Genomic DNA, 16,653 nt, shown 5'->3' with positions numbered 1-16,653 from the left:
TCTCCTTTCAGTCGAGCCTCCGGACCGCAAAGTCTTTGACTTGATTCTCAATGAGACCAAAAAATAGCCATACGACCTTGAGAGGATGCAAGTCGGACAACTGCTCTTTCTTGATCCCCGCTTCTTACCGAGAAAACAAGCTCTGAAGCAGCCCATGCAGAGGGAGAGGTTAGAATATGTGAGAGAGTAAAGGGTCAGTGGCTGTGCCATTGAATAGAATCAGTCTTCTTAGAATCCCGGATCGACGGTGCCCGTAAGCGAAGAGGGGAAGGGAGGAGGAATCAATCCTCAGTCTCCCTTTCGGAAGAAGCCTCAGTCTGAGGGCAAAGAACCAACCAAGAACCAACAATAAAATAGAACATAAAGAAAAGAAAATCAAACTAGAATATCAAAAAAAAACTCGTAGTTGATTTTCGTTTTTTTGGAGTTTTGATTGTTCTAGGGAGTTTGGATTGGAGAGGTTGAGGAAGAAAGCCTAGGCTCAAAGTCAGGAGAGGAGGGATGAAGCGAGAAAGAGGCAGCTAGAGTGGGAACTTCCCGCTACGTGGGAGGTCTTAACTATTAGTTTGCGCGAAGACAGAGATCATCTTCTTCGGATATTTGGTAGAAAGGAATGAGATCTCTCATCAGCGGCTGCAGCAGAAGAGAAGCCTGCTTATTAGGGGAATTCAGTAGAATCAGTTTCTGTTCTTGCGCAGCTAGACTAGGGTCCCCTGTAGTTGTTGAAGAAAAAGCATGAGCTTTGCGGCATATTCAAAGATTTGAATCTCTACATATCAAGAAAAATGGTTAGGCTCTACCGGCAGCAGTCCTCGACAAGAGCACGAATGGTAAGTAAGATGGCACTCGGAACATGACACTCTGATCGGAACTATCCGTTTAGGCGGGGACTCAGTCTATTCTTCTATAGGTTACTGCTATCGAGTGGCAGAAAACTCCTTAGAAGGAGTGGAACCCCGCGTCAGGTTAGGGGGGCACCCCGAGTTAGGGTATGAAATATGAGAAGCAAGATCAATCGTTCCAGATAGGATATGAAATATGCGAGACGGATATTGAATGCTCGAACATAGGTGATTTGTATGCTATGAGCAAGACCCATTTACCGATTTACTGACTTCCCCGTCTTAAGCCAATGCTAACTTCTCGTTGACTGCTGTGAACTCTTTCGGATGCCTCATGAGAGATCGGGGAGTGGCCACCACATCGTTGTCGCTGCTGTGGAAGTTCGTAGAGGTATAGGCCCAGTCTCGGTTTCATGAGTCTGAGTAAGAAAGTAGGGAGACCATAGCCGCTTTTATCCTCTCCTTGCCCCACTTCCACTTGAAGAAGAAAAAAAGGGAATGATAGAGCGCTTTCCTTTGTGCTTGCTGTCGAGCTCTACTCCGATTCTTCATACCCCCTTGATGTGCCGATTCCCACGGGGCGGTAGGGGTGGGACTGAGCCCCTGCCTCCTGAGTCTTCCGCTTATTATGAACTTCCGAGCCTCTTCCTTTTTCTTGTGATGAAAGAGAACCCCTTTTCATGGTAGGCTTTCTTGAAGGAGTCTGACCTTGATTCTGATCTTCCCTAGAAAGAGCTGATGAACGAAAGAAGCTAGACACATGGGACAAAGCGCGAACAGTAAGGGAAGGCTAATATAAGGATAGGAGTTCACGAGAAAGAGGAAGAGGAAGATCAGCGGAATTAGAGATCTCTCTGAATTCGATCTTTCATGATCTTCTTTTGTTCATATCAACTTATTGGCCGCGGCCATTCTCAGATCTCTGATTAGCTGCTCTTTATTTAAGAGAAGAAGAAGAAAGTCAGACGGAGAAGGAGGCTAGAAGGGAAGATCAAGCCTTAAGGATTACGGACAAGAAAAGCAAGCTTCTTTTTTGATGCTTGATGGGAGACAAGATAAGGATGCCTTGGTGAAGGTTGCTTTGAACAAGAGAAAGCCTAGGTTATTCCACTCAATCTTTCTAACATAGGTCTCGCTATGGAATAACCGCAGCTTTCTGACTTTTAGTAGGCCGTAGAAGGCTAGGCTTTCGATTATTTTGAGGTTTCAAGTCCAAGAAGTTTAGTGGAATTAATCAGTCGGAATATAGATAATAGGGAAGAGCTAGTTTGGCTACTTTTACCAATTAAAGGAAGGATGCAATTTTCCATTCATTGGTTTTGAAAGCCTACTATGAGTGCGAGGACTTTCCGTATAACTTCTGAAACTCAATCTATACGAACGATCAAAAGCTCTGCGAAAGAGAGAAAAAGGATATGGGATTTCTTGGGCGTAGAGACTCTTTCTTCTTTCTGATATGATGTAATTTACTGGATCAGTCAGAAATATATAAGAGATTTTCGATATCGCTTCTATGCGGTGACTCCTTAGAATAGCTTGGAACCTATGCAGTCGTAGGGCGAAAAGAGCTCGTTCTCTATCGTGCGTAGGGCACACCAAACCAAAGGGCTGGAGTCAGAAGAGTTGGAGATCCAGTTGCTGTTTCCTTCTATTCCCTTTCAGTTGACCTTGCCTCGGCTTTCCTTGCCCTTGGTATACCGGAAAGTGCTAGTTCCCTTTTCGGGGTTGAAGTTTGAAGCCTAGACTCAGACTATGAAGTTGTGGCATCTAGTCTCTTGAATGAGGCATGCGAGCCAATTTCAGTGCCAGTTAGTCATTCAAGTCGTCAAGCTCCTTCTCGGTCAAAAGCGAGTTGTTAGGTAAATCCAGAAAGTGATGTTTCGGTCTATGGCGGGCTTCACCTCAGATTGATAGCGAGACTGAAAAGAAAGTGTCCCTTTGAGCCCTTTCCTCCTTTATTTAGGAGACCTTAGAGACAGTCCGTTCTATCATCAGCTCGAGTTGCCTGAAAGCCAGAGCCTTTGTCAGGGGGAGTGAAAGTTTCTGCCTTCCCTGCGATTGGGTTTTCCCTATTCAATCTTCTGACTATTGAGTTCATCTTTTGAAGATATTAGTACAGTCATACAAAAGACAACTAGAAAAGGTTCCCTGACATTCGATCCAGCGGAGAAAGACGCCCATATAGAAGAAGACTCTACGAGCTTGCTTTTTGGAAGGACAATAAGACGCTATAGAAGTCTTTGGGTAGGGGTTGTTCCACATTCATTGATCAAAGAATGGAAAAGAAGAAAAGAGTGAGAAAGAGAAGTCAGAAAAAGGCAATTATAAGGCGCAAAGAATTTGCGTAGTAGAAGGAGCAAAGAATTTGCGAACCTGTCCTCCGTCTCTACAGTCGTCATTCAATGGAATATGAACCTGTCCTCCGGCGCGAAGCGAAACGACTGTGCAGGAGCGAAGGAGCGAAAGCGGCTCGACTAAGAAGGAGAGGGAGCGAAGGTTTGTTTGGAGGTTCGAAGAAAGTCGACTGATAAGGAGTCAATGAACAAGGCAGCTCGACTGATAAGGAGAGGAGCCCGACGATTATTATTCAATTCTTTATATGGATTTCTTTCGTTGCACTCCTATTAAAATTTATAATACAGTCGTTTCGCCTCAAATTCTTTGACCCTCTCCTCTCTTATTTGGAGAGCTATTTCATAATACCACTCCTAAAAATATTTGAAATCAGTCGTTTCGCCTCAAATTCTTTGACCCTCTCCTTCCTTATTTGGAGAGTTATTTCATAATACCACTCCTTAAATAATACAGTCGTTTCGCTTCTCCCCTCTCCTTATTATTTGGAGAGCTATTTCATAATACCACTCCTTAACAGTCGTTTCGCTTCGCGCCTCCGACGACTCAAAATCAAAGGCTCCGTTAGGAGTTGAAAGCGAAGTCCTGATCCCTGAACTATTTTCAGGAGTGCATTATTCAATAACTCGACTCCAAACAAAAGGAGAGGGGCGAAGCGAAGTCCTTATCCTCAAATTCAAAGAGCCTGTTTTTATAGTGAATAAAGGGTGAAAAAGATATTGAAGAACAAAGAAAATCATAATAATAAGGGACTGTTCAGGAGTGCAAAAGGGACACTTCTCTAAGCGCTCAAAAGTCCGACCTATCCTCTGAAAGTAGCGGTCGGCGAATAAGTATGCTTTCTCTTTCCGACTGGATAAAAACAGAAAGAGAACTTGATGAAAGAAAAGACTAGCGCGCGAACCTACTAAAACATAAATAAAGAAGACTTGGGCTCATAGGGAATAAATGCGAGACTGAAGGCCAGCCCTTGCAGCGAGACCGCGTAGTGGGTTGAGTAGTGCTCTTTCAGTTCGTAAAGTGGGTAGAAAAGAGGGCTAGGCCTGCAGGATAAGCGCTCAGAAAAGGACCAGAATCAGATCTTGAACGAGAACCACGGAGCGGTGAGGACTAGCCTCGCGAAGAGCTAGAACACTCAGTAGACTCATCCGTCAGGGAAGAGTGAGGAGGCTAAAGTAGCTTTTTAGAAGTCTTGATGCGTAAATACGGGTTAAGAGAGGGCTAGGCCCCACCCAGAAGCGTCGGTTGCGCCATTCAGAAGTCATTTTTTTTCACGGAAATAGGAAAAATAGATGGATAAGGCTAGGCCCTTACCCTTAAGAGCGCAGGATAAGCCGCTCTCTTCAGTCTACGAATACGAGGAGGTTCAAAGACGATATCCCAAGAAGATGAAAGAAAGAAAGAATGAGTTTCTGAAAGGTGGTGAGACCGGTCCGAAGGACTTCTTTATCCATATGAACTAATAAGTAGTTTTGACTTCTTCTCTTTCAGATGGTCCTTGCTTCCTGGGAGCTTGAAGTTGCCTTTTTAGTCAGACTCTTCCTTGGTGTGCTGACACGAGGCGTACTTCGTTCTGCCTCCGTTATCCTACGGACTTTTTGAGGATTCTTTATAAGGGAGAGACCCTTCCCACGCTCCCCTTCCCACTCCCGCTCTAAAGGGCTAAGGGATCTCTCTCCCCAACCAAGAAAGTAAATTGGCGGATTTCATAGTCTCGTGTATAAGCGAGAGGAACTTCCTCCCCCCTATCTTTTCTTATGGGGAGTTAGGCATCCTCTCTTGATAAAAGGCAAAGAAAGAAATTGCATAATGTGATTCAAATTACATAAACGATTGTGATTCTTTTCTCCTGAATTACTAAATGGGCGGATTGAATAGCCGCTGATGAAAGCGCCTCAATGAACAAAGGGTGAGGGAAGCATCCTCAGCAACATGGAAGAGCGAACTCCGAAGATAGGAGGCCGAGCCAAGAGCTCATAAGCTCATAAGCGCATTTCTTTTATAGAATGAGCTTTTCTTTGAGTGGAAAAACAAAGGCTCAATGTAATATGAGTTGCGAATAAAGTCAAAGAATATTGAAATTCACAGTCGATCTTCTTTAGGCTTTCTTTTCTTCTTTTGAAGTAGTCTGAATTGAGGGACTAATATTCTTTTGATTGTATTCTATGATAGGATAGCTCTACGGATTCATCAGACTAATCCCCGTGACCCACGTAGCGGTACAAGTAGAGGCACGAGGAAGAAACTCCCCAACAGAAGAGGAGAAAGGATGACGAAGGATCAGGGAAAGGAGGACTAGCCCGCGCCCGTGCGCTCTCATGAAGTCGGATGGATTCCAGTCTCGACAGTCAGAGTCTGATTTGATCCCGACAATTAGGCTTAGCGAAGGGTTTGGAACTCCCCCGGTATGATATGCTTCTTCCTCTTTTTCACAGTCAGAAAGGGTTGAGTACTGTAGGCGCCCACCTCAAGGGAAAGCATGCACTATGAATTTCTGAAAACAGGTCGGAGTGGAGAGTAGATGGATGAGGGGCAGGTATTTCATGATCTTGCAGTCTGCGGTCCCCGCTTGATCTTATGAATGAAAGAGAGTTCTCAGTTCTCCTTGACTCCCGAACCAGATAGCTAATAAGAAGAAAGGCGGGAATACAATGTCAAGCAAAAGAAAAATGTAGATCGAACCTCTGATCTTTTCTTATAGCGGTATTTCTACTTCTAAGGGTGTGGGAACTCATTCCACTTCTCATTCCCCGAAAAGGTCAATCCGGTCCTCTCTTCGGCAACTGAGTGAGACTTCTTCCCCGCTTAGAGTACGCAAGACTAAGCTAACTTCAACCTCGGACTGCCCGGTGGGTGGTCTCTTCCTTTTCTCGAGCTGTGGATGGATTCGGATTCGCCCTTGTTTCCTGAACTCATTGCCGGTGTTTTGGTGTAGAAGTTTCTTGAAACTAGAGCGTAAGGCCTGAAAGGTTCTGCATTTCTTTGACTTTCTTATGTCTTCCCCTCTTTCGACCCGTTAAAAGCCTTGATATTAGCCTTGGCAAATAGCAGCCTCCACAGGAAGAAGAATCTGCATCTTCCGCTTCCACAACCGCCTCAATGAACAAGGGCTTTTCAATCTTCTTTGAACCTTGCCGTAAGTTCTAGCGAAAATGTGTTTTTGATTTTGGCTCATATAATAATGCAGCAAGAAGAACTCAAAGTCTTTGACTTTATTCTCATTGATTTCTCGTTAGATAAGAAAAGTGGAAGATTGAGCTATTATTGGTCAATAAAGAATGAAAAATGGTCCGACGCGTAGTAGTAGTAGGAGGATCTTCTTCTTCTGACTTTACCTTTCTTTTCTAGAACCTACTATTTGGAGGCCTAGTTTGAGTTCCATTAAGAGGTCCGACCGCCCCGTGGGAATATATAGGATGAAAGTAGCGGAAGTCTTTCTTTCCTTGCCCTAGGTTCCCCACTACGCGGTAATTCGACTCTAGTCACAGGCCTTCTTGGCTCTTAAGCGGTATTCAGGGATGTCCAAGCAGACAGAGAAAGCGGAGGTCCGGCGTCTAATGAGATTTCATCGCTTAGTCGCATTCACACCGCAGAGTGGGCTACAGCTGAAAGAGGCGGATTTTGATCACATTGAATGGGAAAACCTTGCATGCCGGCTGGGTCTTCGCTCTAACTCCACTCTCAGAGGATCGGGTTCAGAGGGAAGTTTCTTGTTCCAGCAGATCTTCTTTAAGAAGTACCTCGCTTCTTGTCCTTGAGTCAAGCTATTTATTCTATAGATATGCTTAGAAGCTGCCCATAAAGGGCTTTTCTGGAACCTCTGAATACTAGGGGAATCCGCCTCGACTGAGTAAGCGAAATAGGGGTGAGTTCGGAGCGAAGACAAGGGTTCGGGTCGGAAGAAGGGGCTATGAATATCTCCTTCCCACTCTGCGGTGCTAAGCCACTCGACCTACGGCCGGATTGACCGCTACGTGGGTTAGTAGGGCTCAAGGGAATTCTCTTGAAACTAGGCTCGGAGAGGAGAAAGCCTACCCTCCAACTTTCAGAGAAAGAAGAAAAGGAAAGCGATGAAAAGATGAAGAAAGAGAAAATCAGTATTTTGAAAGGATCCGGATCATTCTTCTTCCTCCTCCCTCCTGAAAGGGATGAGTTCGGCCTGGTCTCTTTCTTTCTGGCTTATGAGCTCGGCTTGCCTCCCGTCGATCGTAGATAAGGTGATCGGACTCCGTGATTCATCCTTCCACTCGTGAACTCGGGAAAGCCACTCCTAAACAAACCTCTGACTTGGGAAGCCGACTCTAAACCTCGTCTGCTGGGGAAAGCGCTTCCTTTCTTCTTCTTTTCTTCTATGAAGAAAATACCTTCCCATGAAAATCAAATAGTGAGATGATAGTAATCCAACTCCAACTCTTTGAGCCTTTGCTCCTTTACTTAAGACTCTCTTACAAGAGCTCAAACTCTCCGTCTGCACTTGCACTCCTCTCTCTCGACTGATATAACTCCTTACTCTTCCCCTTCGTCAGATAGTTCAATCATAATTCAGTCAAGAATCTCTGCGAATGAAATAATCAGATATAATAGGCTTTATCCTTCTCTTTCTGTGGATATGAAGAAGAAAAGAAATAAGTAGTTCAGTCTTTCGACTCCTTTTCTTTAGTCTTCGTCATCATATCAAATCTCTAATGCACTCTTTAGCGCTCCTATGAGAATTCCTCTTCTCAATGACTTCTCACCTCAAAAAAGAAAGAATTTGGTTTGGAAGCTCAAAATGAAGGAATGAAGATTTGCACTCCTTCAAGCCTTTGAATAGGGATAAGGACTTTCGCTTTCATTCCACAAATTCTTTGCGCCTCCCCTTTTGATTGAGGGCTTTGACCCTCTCCTTCCTAACCTCACTCGAGTTGATTGAGGGCTTTGACCCTCTCCTTTCAGATGGAATATGGATTTCAGACTCATCTGGAGTAGCTTAACTTCGGACCGAGAAAAGATCTTTTTTGACTGATTTTGACATATGTTTTTTTCTTCTTTTTCTTAGCTCAAATGAAGAAAAAGCTAGGTTTTGGGCCTATAAAGTAGCAACTTTTCAAGTCAAATGCCTGATTTTGAACTCTATTATCGTTAAATAGAAAGATGAGAAAAAGGAAGAAAATGCAAGAAAAAAGACGGGAAAACGCAATGAAAGAAGAAAGCCTATCAAAGAAATTCACATAGTTTGATGAGAGTTCTAGTTTGTGGTCCCTGCCTTTCTTTTGTTGCCTGGAACTTGAATAAGGAGCGGAAAGCGGCTCGACTGAAAGGAGAGGAGCGAAAGCGTAGCGGACAGCCTGAAACTAAAGACTTTCTTTCTCCTCTCTTTATTCAATGATCTTTGACTTGATTCGCAAATTCTTTGCGCCTTTGTTTTTGGACAGAAAAAAGGAGTTTCTTATATGATATGCGAAGTGGCTATTTGCGCGTTTTCACTCCTTTTAGAGGAAAGGGAATGAAGATGCCTCCAAAGTCAGAACCCTTTTTTCATGCTCATCTTCCGTAGTTGAATCTAAGGGATCAAAACCTAGTTCATTTCACATTCTGCCTAATAAAGTAGGGATTTGGAAGATGAAAACAAGCGTCTTGAGTCAGGTCTTTTTTTCTTCAATTTGTTCATGCATAGCACGAATGAGTTTCTTTGTTCATGAGTTGGGAATGAGTGGATGTTTTCTCCTTAATTTAATAAGGATCATTCATTGTGGTTTTCATTCTCACTTAATTGAAAGATGATGAGATTCTTCCAAGGTAGGAAGGAAAGGCAGGTTTCGACGCGCCTAAGATCTCAGCGGCTAACCGAATAAAGGTCACACAAAAAGGGGATTAGAAGGTCCATCAATAGAGGCATCCCTTTCCATTTCCGTTTCAGTATCCACTGGGCGCCAGCTGGAAAGCAGATAGACTTATTGGTTCGAGCTCCCGTGTAGTGGGGGTCTCGCCTTTTTCCTCTCCCTTGCTTTGCTACTCATAACCGCATCCCAACCTAGTCTTCCTCGGCGCGGGTTCAGTGAGAGTAGTTTGATTAGGCCTCGTAAACAAACTCTGCAGCCGATCCCTTTGGTCTAGCTATTTCATCCCTCTAGGTCTAGGTCTGTCTATTCTGACTCTCTGGCTCTCCTTGCTTAGTAATCCCCTGAGTCAACCTCAACGGAAAGAGAGAATTGTCTGTAAAGCAGCTTCAACTTCAACTCGGGATGCTACCGCTACGTGGCCTGCGGTCTCAGTCTAGGAGTTCTTGGATCCAGTTGAGTCTAGTTGATAATCGGAAGTCTTTCTCCTCTCTTTACTCAGCCACTAAAGAGAGAATTCGTACTCTGCCTCTTCTCTTTCGGTTTCTGACCTCATACTCACTGATTATTAAGAAGGAAATAGAAGCGAACAAGGAAAGAGAAATGAAAGAAGGTGAGCAGCATATCCCCTTTCCTATCCCTCACTGAGACTGATTAGTTCAAATACGGGAAAAGAGCTCTCTACAATTTCAATCCCCTTTATTTGACTTTCCTCCTCTCCGGCCGATTTATCTTCCTCTTGGTCGAGACTAATAAGCGGTACGTGGTAGTTTAATAGTCTAAGAGTTGCTTTGCTTCGCTCCTGGTCGCGAGCTGCTTCGCTCTGTAACCTATCCCTCAACTGAGAATTGGGATGATATGATATGAAAGATATATAATTGTGATATGAATAAGGTAGAGTCAACTCGGTAAAGCCGTGAAACTCCTATTTATACTCTATCCACTCTATAGTTCTAGCTTTCCTCAGCAGCTACTTTCGAAACCTTCTCCCATCTCCCTCCTTCAACTGATCCAGAAAGAGCGGTTCCACTCCGATCCTTCTACAACTCACCTTGATCCTTGTAAGTTTCTGTAACTACGCGCCCGTGTAGTGGGCTTAGTTTCCTTCACTCTTTTGGCGGTAAATTGAAGCTGAGCAGCTTCCCCCTTTCTCATTCGATGTTCTTGAAGTACTATTAGAAAGGTATGAATATGCTTGACTTAGTTTACTCGGGATCGGAGCTAACTAAGAACAAGCTCTCACTCATAGGGTTAGGATCGAAGCTCCTGTAAAAGGGGAAAGGTCTTATGCTTTCATTGTGACAAGTGCTGTTGAGTAAGCTATCTCAAGAAAGAAGCTATCTCAAGAAAGTAGGACTAGCCCTAGCCTCATTAAGTAGGAAGAGTCAGAAAGGGAAGAAGCAAGAACAATGATCAGTTTCCTGAGACTGAGTTGGCTTAGGGGGTAGGGTCTAACCTAGAACTAAGCAGAATAGGGATGGATAGGGTAGAAGCAGCTCGACCGGAGAGGCAGCAGAGTTTGTTTACGAGGTAAAGAGACGACTTCTTGCTAATTACCCATATAAAAGAAAGATTCTTTTCAGCCTTCTCCAATACGAACATAAGAAAAAGCCTAGGGAAAAGACTGATTTTCATTGCTAATTCCCCCCCAAAGGGAGAAGCTGAATAGGTTATGTGAGTATGGTCTCTTGAGTCAAGAACTCTAATCTAACTTCAAAGAGTTGTAGAGGTGCTTTGTTGAAGGCGAGGTTTTTGGTCCATAGGTTTCATTCTATTCAGCTGCCTCATCATATGAGTACGGGAATGAGAGGATCGGTATTCATACTGAGAAAGAGTTCCGGAGAACAAGCATCAATCGTAAGCGAAGCAGCTTTCCCTTCTTGAGTAGAGGAAGTCTCGGTCATCAGTCTCGTCGGAATCAGTCGATCTTGCTAGAAAAACCTCAATCGGAAACCTGAATTAGGGTCTTGATCTCCGCAATGAAACTACCACGTACCGGTGCGAAGGAGCGAGACTAAGAAGGAGAGAGAATGAGATCAAAAAGTACTCAAAGCAGAAAATGAGAATGAAACTCTCTTTCGTCAAGCTAGAACAAAGGGCGAACAAAGCAGCTCAACTCATCGGTGCAGGTTACGGATCTCTAACTATTCTAATATGAAAGGGAAGTAGTCCCAGTTGAGTCAGAAGAAGTTAAGAACCTACTTAAAAGAAGAAAGCCTACCATAACAAGAGAAACTTAAGTAAGGATTTAGTGGATTTGAATTGAAAGCAAGTAAGAAAAGGATATAAGGAATATGGAATTTCATTCAATATAGTAGAATCAATTTCTATAGTAGTCACGTAGAAGGTTCAAAGAATATTGACAAGACTGGAAGGTGCGAAGCAGAATAAAGCTAGGAAGGCCGAAAGAATTTGCGAAAGAGAGAGAAGAAAGATTCTCTTTTCTTAAATAAGGATAAAAGATCTTTTTTGACTGCAAAATTTTCTTCTTTCTGCATTATTATATGAGTCCGACTATCCCCACTACGCGGGAAGTGACTAAACTGGCATTTTCGCTAGAACTGGAGGTTATGTAATAGCTCGACCTACAACTGAAAGAGGAAGGCGCGAAGCGAGATTCAAGCCTAGACTGCCTTTTGTTTGACGATAAGAAATCAGTCTGCGGAGCGCAAATCGACTTCTACGTCCTTCTACGCCTCCTACGGGAATCAAAAGCAGACATAAAGGAATTTCATGATTATGCCGCTCCCTCCTTTACCGGTCCGTGCTAGCTTAATTCCTTGGCAAGGCTATGCTCTACCATTAAGCTATTTCCGCCAGCTACGGTAGTGGCGAAGCACTACTGAGCAATTCACGTATCACTAAGAGACGGACGACTGATCCTTTTCCGCCGGACCAACTATCAGCCCTTAAGAATAGCGAATAGTCTGTAGCCATGAAAGCAATGGCGGCTAGGGGGGGAGGAGCGGCTGAGCTGGGAAGGAAGGGTTCCCCTTTTTTTTTTGCTTCGCGTCAAATGAGATTGAGTAGGTAAGCTGTGTGCTCTTGATCACAATCACTAAAGGGGCTGGGCTGCCTTTGAAATCAATCTCCGGCCCTTCAGTCCCGCTATTGGTGCGAGTTGTAAGGAGTCTTGGTCTCGAGTCGAGCTGGGGCTTTTTTCATTCGAGTAAGGGGAATGAGTGCACCGCAAGACCAGAAATGCATCTCCTTCGCCTCGCAGCGGCGGCATCCTGAGTTTCAGTTCAATCATTTCCTAAGACGGCGGAGATTATTCGGAGATAATCCAAGCAGCAGCTCCACAAGTCCGCTCGGAACCAGTCGATTCCTGAGCCATTCCTTCTCCCTTTCTCGCTTGTATTGAGGGTGAACTCCTCTATCCGCGCGACTGAACTCCCTCTTTCAAAGAAATTTCTGGACCTGAGATGACGAAAACACGGACTGCCTGGACCGCTTCCCTTGATGACCAATCACATGCAAGAGGGCGACATAGATAGAGGCTTTTCCTGACTTCAGTAGCGAAGCTGTAGTAAGATCAAGCCCTTGTTCATTGAGTTGACGCTACGTGGGTTCATCGACGAATTACATAAATAATCTGATTTGTCTACGATCTCAGATCTCACCCTGGAGGGTACGCGCTTGCTGTTGGCGACGAAGCGAAACCTATTGAAAGAGAGATGCGTTTAAGCCGAATATAGTCGAAAAAAAGACAAGAAAATCAGCCAGAAAGAGAAAGCCTATGTTCATATCCTCTTATTAGGAAGGAAAGCCTAGGGTACTGATCAAATGAGGCTTGACCTACTTAACTCAGCGGTTAGAGTATCGCTTTCATACGGCGAGAGTCATTGGTTCAAATCCAATAGTAGGTAAAACCGGCCGAAACCCCTGGCTCTTCAAGAAAGCTATTCACCAGTTCACGGTTCCGATCCTATTGTCTTCTGACAGCTGAGTAAGAAAGAGCGGATCAACGATGATGCGAGGTCTCATGCTTGGCATCGACTGAGATCTTACCAGAGAAGTTGGTTCATTACTTTTTCTACTCTCAAGAAGAATGAAAGTCAAGAAGACAAGCAAGCCCTTCCCCAGTCTTGCCTATTTTGAGGAAGGAACCCAGCCCATGTTTGCAAGCCTACACAAGATGTCCTGCTCTTTTAACGGAATGAAGCTAGCATTTTCAGCTTTCTTTTTCTGACACTCGCCCTGGAGGAATGAGATAAGCTCCCATTCACGGTCAGAAAGCCTTTTTTACCGCATACCGAGCCCTAAGCAAGGGAGTGGTCATCGAGAACGGGTCGTCAAAGAATGGTACCTATACTCTTTTTCTTGGTTTTCTGGAAGGGCTCCTTTCTCTAAAGAAAGAAGGTCCTACTAAAGGGGGAATCCTGTTCATGGAAGAAGAAAGAGAAAAATAGGGTAAGCACTCTCAGCAATAGGGGAAGTGGGCGGATAAAAGGCAAGCATTGTAAATGCGGCTGATAGAGAGGAAGACTTCTCGCGGAACCTTTCTGGCCTACTGGATTGACAGGCTTAGACCAAGCCCCATGGGAGAGATTGAAGCTCTATCAAGAATTTTTGTAAACAACAACTAGTATCAACTGAGAAGTCTAACTAATTCATTCTATAACATCTCTCTTAGAGATTAGATATATTGCAATTCCAAGCAAGACCATATCTCTCAAATAAGACGCAGAAGATCACTTTTCTCCTTCTCCCTAGGCTTCCTCTTTCCAAACCTACTCAAAACTGCTCCGTTAGGAAAATCAGGGTCAAGACGACCTATTAAAAGGCGAACTTTCAGTCGCTTTTCGCAAATTCTTTGCTCCTAGCTACGGGGTCCAGGTGAGTTTCCATATTAGCTTTCATTCCACTCAAATAGCGAGACCGTCCTTTTGACCTCCTCCACCTCTTTGATCCACAGATGAATATGGAAGAGGACTCGACTGAATCAATGAATAAAGGCTAGTCCTCACTGCTTGAATTTCAAAGGTCCAGGTGACTAGTCTTTTAGTGGAATGATCGACTCAAATCCTTTGAGCCTCTTTGATCCACTAAGTCAAAGATGGAGCGCAAGGTCCGAAGGACTCATTCATTCCACTAAAAGGAGTGCGAGAGGCTCAAAGAATGATCGGCGTCCTAAGACGTAGAAGCAATTCAGAAGAGGGTCAAATCCCAAGGTTCATATGGATAGTCCTTCGGACAGGTCCGGAGGTTATTCTTTATATGGATTTCTTTCGTTGCACTCCTGAATTTATAATAATACAGTCCTTTCGCTTCGCGCCGGAGGACGACTCCAAATGATAAATAGAGGTTCTTTGAAAGTCGACTGATAAGGAGTCAATGAAGAAGGGCGACTGTTTAAGGAGTGCAAGTTGACCTACTAAATGAGGCGGCTCGTACAAAGGTTGAAGGAGAGGAAATTCAGTCCCTGAATAGGATCGGGCGGTCAGTAGCTTCTTGCTTTTGCTGTGATGCCTCATCGTAGGGCAGATCCACGTCAGACCCTATCGCTGAATGTGAATAATAGAAGGATATCAGCATTTCCATCCATTCTTGGTTAGCAGTCTGAAGCCCCTTGTAGGCAGTAGGAGTTGCCTTCTTCAAAAGGGGTCTCGTGCTCCCCTTGGAAAACTTGTTGAAAGTGCTGGATGTGCTCCTCGAGAGTCTTGCTATAAATCACAATATCATCCAGATAGACTACCAAAAATTGATCCAAAAAAGGCTGAAGTACCTCTGGTTCATCAACTTAGTTGTGGCTGGTGCATTGGTCAGCTCAAAGGGCATGACTCAAAACTCATACGAAGCCTACCTCGTTACACAAGCAGTCTTGGGCTCATCTCCCTTGGCTATTCTTACTTGATAGTAGCCTGATCTCAAGTCTAGCTTTGTAAACCAACGAGCATCTCCAAGTTGGTCGAACAAAATAAGCATCTTTTTTTATCAGTCGAGCTATTTCAGTGGAATCTTTTATACATCTACATTGTTCTAAAGAAAGCCTATCCGTAGGACTCGTTCATTCCAAAAAATAGCCATAGGAGAGGCTCAAAGAATTTGAGAAGCGATAGCGAAAGGACTTAGAAGTAGAAGTCGTATAGGTGAGACTAAATAAAGAAGGCGGGAATGAATGGAGAGGAATGCTCTTGAGTTTTCTTGTTCACATTGAAGAAAGCCGTCCTCCGTCTCATTGATAAGGACATATTAACCTGTCCTCCGTCCTACAGTCGTCATTCAATGGAATATTAACCTGTCCGGAGTTTCAAAAGAGAATCTTTCTCGCAAATTCTTTCCGCCTGTCCTTCTACGCTTGATTCTCCTTCGCACCTGTGAGTCCCTTCTCAAACCTTTGTTCATTGATTCAGCTTGAATCTTGGACTCCTTTCAGTCGAGCCTTCGCATCTAGACCTCTTATAATTCTACGGGGTCAGAATGACCTCAAAGATCCTAACTACGGGCTCAAAGAATTGGAGAAAAAGAAGAGAGAAAACCGCTACGTGGGGAGGACAAGCGAGTTTACGTGAAAATCCTTCTTTCCGCTGAAATTTCTTATTCTTAGCCCCAGGGAAAATCAATCTTTGAACTAAGATAAGGTGTAATGAGACGGTAGACTTTCTTTGGGAGGACAACTAGAAAAGAAAGGCAGAAGGCCCACGGTTCGTCTAGCTAAATGGAAAGAACTAAGCTTCTGCAGCAACTAAAGCAGCAACTGAAACTACTGGGACGAGTATTTCTTCCTCAGGGCTAGCGGCTTCTTCCACTGAGAGTGAATTCCCTTCTGATACTCTGATTCATAGAATGCCTGAGAACCTTGCTAGACCGATCCTTAGAATTAGGATTGGGTACTTGTCCCGCCGATGAATTGTTCTGATATACGCAAATAGTGCTCTTGTTAACTGAAACCTTCTGAAACTGCTGAAAGGGAAGCCACTGAAAATCTGGTCGAGCGGGTGTGGGTGGAGATCAGACCTTAACGGAAGATCCGCAAGAGTCAATTACCGCGTAGTGGGTTCAACTAAGTAGATAAGGAAGAAGAGAAGACCAGAGACTTGTCGGCCGAGACAGAGGTCCTGGAAAAGGGGTCGAGGTCTTTTCCTTCTTCTTTCTTCATTCACAGAATCATGGTCTTAGTCACACTGAAATAGTCAGACGTAGGGAAAGGAGAGCACGAGTTCGCACCCTTCTTCTTCCCGTCGAGTGGATAAGCGCATTGGGTCCTTCACGAGCATTTGACTGGGTTTATTCAATGAAAAGAGATCACGGACTTGAGAGAAATTTTTGATGTGTGCCAAGGCATAAGTCTACTTTTCACGCTCAAAATGGAAAAGATAAGCTAATGACTTCAGACATGCCAAAGGCTACCTACTTTAGAGTAGCCCACGTAGCGGGAGAGGGATGACTATTCAAGATAAGATCGATCACTATGAATTCAGATTGGTCCAAAAGAGCTATAGCGAGAGCCAGATAATACGGACTCACTCAATTCTTTCACAATAAGATAGTGCGAGGCCTTTCTCTGACCTTTCTTCCCGAGTATATCTGATACGAGAATCAAAGACCCAATCCTTTCTCAACTCCTACTCCGCCTCTCTCTCCCGCGTCCGTCCTTGGTGAAGGTCTTCGGTACTTCAAAAGGCCTTTATGAGTAT

This window comes from Cucumis melo, chromosome 4 (genome assembly GCF_025177605.1).
Source record: "Cucumis melo cultivar AY chromosome 4, USDA_Cmelo_AY_1.0, whole genome shotgun sequence".
Classification (NCBI taxonomy): domain Eukaryota; kingdom Viridiplantae; phylum Streptophyta; class Magnoliopsida; order Cucurbitales; family Cucurbitaceae; genus Cucumis; species Cucumis melo.
This window is presented reverse-complemented; position numbering follows the sequence as displayed.